Here is a 4442-nt window from a genome sequence, read left to right on the forward strand (position 1 = left end):
TTTTCGTTTAATTTAATACTTATTCTATTTCAGAGTTTAAAATGTGTTGGGTTGGAACATTGGTGCAAAGAGAAAAAAAAAGAGAAAATCACCTTGACTTGTCATTTATCTGTGTCAGAGATGTGTAGAGCTGAGAGAGAGAGTGTCAGTCGTCACTGACTTCATGTCAGCTTTGGGGCTTGTGGAGCCTCCCATCCGGAACACTGAAATGCCCAGCTAATGGAACTCAGGAGACAGGGAGCATCTGTGAAAGAGCCCTTTGTCGTGGAGGTCCTTGATAGCTACATAAGACAGAAGGTTACTTATGAAAGGTGGGTGGTTGGTCTGGTTGGTCCGGGTGGATGGTTGGGTGTATATCACAAATTTCTAGCAACCCAAAGGTTGCGTATTCGGCTCACATCACGGACAACTTTAGATTTTAAATAATTAGAAACTTTGAAAACTGCTTTTTAAAAACGACTTACTACTTTGTAGCTACATTGCAACTACTTAGCATGTTAGCCAACCCTTCCCCTAACCCTAACCTTAACCATTTAACCTAACTGGACCCACAAATTAATACATACCATACCAAACGTACCATACCATTTCTCTGTTAAGTCTACCCCGAGTTCAGCTTGCACAGCCCAGGATTACATGTGAAACAGGAGACAGGCAGCTAAACAAAATCTAGTCTGACCATCTTCATGCTGTATGGGTCCGACCCTCAGCAGCGTTCTGGTTTTCAGGGATACAGTAGTTTCAACCTAACTTCTGTTTCCCCTGAAAAACAGAAGTTGGGACTCCCCACAGGCGTCTTTCTACGCCTGCTACGTTAGGTTAGGGGCCCTTATAACAGAGAGAATTGTGGCATTATGCAACCATATTAGACACAGGCAGAACAGAACATTGAAAGTATTCGTGTACAGTCCATAGAGTGTCTAAATGCCCCTTTAGGCTAAACAGGTTCTTTTAACGATACCCACAAACCACTGTATTGATAGAACTGACCTTCTCTTGGGAATTACTTTCTGTACCCACCAAGCCATGTAGCCCTGTTCCAGTGGCTGAGCACAGACTGACAGACATTAGATTATGAGGCAAGGGATGCCTATCAGCCTAGGTTTCTCAAGAGTATACAGCAGCAAAAGATCATAGCCTACTGCCTGGGCACACACTTGTTGAATCAACGTTGTTTCCATGTAATTTCAATGAAATTAGACGTTGAATTGGAAAACAACCTCTCACTCAACGTCAACAAAACAAAGGAGATGATTGTGGACTTCAGGAAACAGCAGAGGGTGCACCCCCCTATCTACATAAATGGGACCGCAGTGGAGAAGGTGGAAAGCTTCAAGTTCCTTGGCATACACATCACTGACAAACTGAAATGGATCACCCACACAGACAGTGTGGTGAAGAAGGCGCAACAGAGCCTCTTCAACCTCAGGAGGCTAAAGAAATGTGGCTTGTCACCTAAAACCCTCACAAACTTTTTTACAGATGCACAATTGAAAGCATCCTGTCGGGCTGTATCACCGCCTGGTACGGCAACTGCACCGCCCGCAACCGCAAGGCTCTTCAGAGGGTGGTGCGATCTGCCCAGCGCATTACCGGGGGCAAACTACCCGCCTTCCAGGACACCTACAGCACCCGATGGCACAGGAAGGCCAAAAAGATCATCAAGGCCTCGACCACCTGAGCCACTGCCTGTACACCCCGCTATCATCCAGAAGACGAGGCCAGTACAGTTGCATTAAAGCTGGGACCAAGAGACTGAAAAATAGCTTCTATCTCAAGGCTATCAGACTGTTAAACAGCCATCACTAGCACATTAGAGGCTGCTGCCTATAGGCATAGACTAGAAATCACTGGCCACTTTAAGGAATGGAACACTAGTCCCTTTAATAATGTTTACATATCTGGCATTAGTCATCTCATATGTATATACTGTATTCTATACTATTCTACGGTATCTTAGTCACTTAATAATGTTTACATATCTTGCATTACTCATCTCATATGTACACTACCGTTCAAAAGTTCGGGGTCACTTAGAATTTTCCTTGTTTTTGGCCTTAGTACTTGTCTCATCGCTGCAACTCCCCAATGGGCTCGGGAGAGGCAAACGTTGAGTCATGTGTCCTCCGAAACATGACCTACCGAACTGCACTCCTTAACACCTGCCCGCTTAACCCAGAAGCCAGCCGCACCAATGTGTTGGAGGAAACACGGTACAACTGACGACAGGAGTCAGCACCTGGCCCGCCACAAGGAGTCGCTAGAGTGTGATGGGACAACGACATCCTGGCCGGCCAAACACTCCCCTAACCCTCATGGGTCTCCCGGTCTGGGATCGAACCCGGGTCTTTTGTGATGCCTCAGACCACTGCGCCACTCGAGAGGACCTATAGGCCTATATGTTTATAAGATTAAAATGTGTTCAGTCAAAGGGGACCAAATTAGTATTTAGTAATTTAGCAAAGAATAGTAATTTCGACCTGGATGGACATAATTTCCTTCATTTGCAGACACTTGAGCTATGGAGACTCATTAGAACTGACACTTCCTACTAAGAGACATCTGTCCATTTGGCCTGCAGCATACCGTACACAGAGCAGGTTGGCATTTATTGAGATGACTCTTGTACTGGAGGCAGCACTGCAGAGTGGTCACTAGCTGGCACAGCCACAAAGTCATAAAATATTATTCTAAACCTAGCCTTAATGCTGACCACACTCCTAACCTTAAATCAAGACCAAAAAGCAAATTTTTACATGAATTTTTACAACATAGACAATTTTGACTTTTCAGCTGGCCTATTTAGCGAAAATTGCTCCATTCTGCCTCCTGGGCAAGATTTATGACAATAAACGTCAACCTGCTACTGTCACAGACCAGAGGAACATGTGCAGGAGCAGGTAGCATGTCAAATGCAATGAGGAAATTATATGTTGTCCACTGTCTTAATGTGACAGGAAATCTCTTGAGGTATAATCTCTCGTCGACAGCCATCTGACCAAATTACGCGATATTTAGTTCTGGATTCACCGAGATTACAAGGCATATTGTATTGCTGTAAATGTAATATTACACCATATATGTAGAGCCTAATATTACCTCAATATTGAAATAGGCCTACAGTAAATGTTTACACATATCCAAGTTACATTTTATATGTGGTAGAAGTGTATACCTTAAACATTTATGTTGATGGAGATAAATTGCGAATTTGGTAACCTTGATTTGGCAGTAGATGCCCATTGGATGTAGTCTGGCAAACACCTAAATCTCAAAGTCCTCCTGACTAGTGAACGAAAGGGGATTTTTGAATGGCTCTTTTTTGTGAGCATCGGGAACTGAATAGCATCTGTGCAAGAGCCATTCATTTGGCAAGCGATTTAATTTAGTCAGGTAAAATTGTAATTTTCACAATCTGACAATGGTAGGCAACTGTTCAGGCTTTACATTACAAATGTTGTATTTTTCATGATTTTTCATTTCAAAAATTGCACTTCTGAACGAAGAGCCGTTTTGGAGCCAATTAGGTGAACAGAACCGAATGATCCGGCTCACCGAAAAAACACGGAATGCCCATCACTCCAGAACTTCCGTCTGGAATCGATCTTTGATGCTGTCGACACAATGCGTCGATAACGAAGGGGGCTGTGCTCACTCAAACCACCGACACGCACAGCCACACACAACCCCCGAGCGTTGCCCTCTTTCATTACAACAGTTAGATTTTAAAATCCAAACAATGAGGCCTCAACCCTCGAGGAAAAAAAACAACATTTGAGAGAACCAATCAAACCATCACACAATTTCTGAGATAATATTGCATTAACAAACAGCCTCCTTTCCAAACCTGTGTGGTCACAGCTCTCCCTGCGCTGTGAGTCGTCAGGGTACATTGGATCAAAGACAGTACAGTATGAAGACAGGCAGAAACTGCTTCTCCAATAGAAATCCCCAATCACACTTGTAAGCGATGTCATGGCAACATTAGGTAGCTAAGTTCATGTCCATAAACACGTTATCGGGTCTAACTGTCGTTTCAGTCCGAACTGTGCACGTGCAGGCTGTCAAATCAAAGGCACTCCTGTTTGTTTTTGACAAAAATGAAAATGTGTCAGTTTGTCACGTTCACCAGGTTGGAGTCATACTACTTAAGACAGCCAACTACTTAAGACATTGGTTCGAATCTAGGTTGTGCCTTTAGATTTCGAAAAATTAACAACTAAAGATTATTTTTTTTCTCTCACTGACTTCTCAAAGACCAAACCCTGGTCTGCTGGGACTGTTTGCAAGCGTTCCCGGAAGTATCGGAATGTTGCGCCTCTGGGTTTAGAAACTCTATGATTGGATGCTCTTTTTTACAAAGATTGCATGCCACCCTCGCGGCGCTAGGACCCAACGGATCTAGTCCTTGCAAGCGCACATGGCCATTGTAGATTGTAGCG

Source organism: Salvelinus sp. IW2-2015, linkage group LG25 (assembly GCF_002910315.2).
Source record: "Salvelinus sp. IW2-2015 linkage group LG25, ASM291031v2, whole genome shotgun sequence".
Lineage (NCBI taxonomy): Eukaryota > Metazoa > Chordata > Actinopteri > Salmoniformes > Salmonidae > Salvelinus > Salvelinus sp. IW2-2015.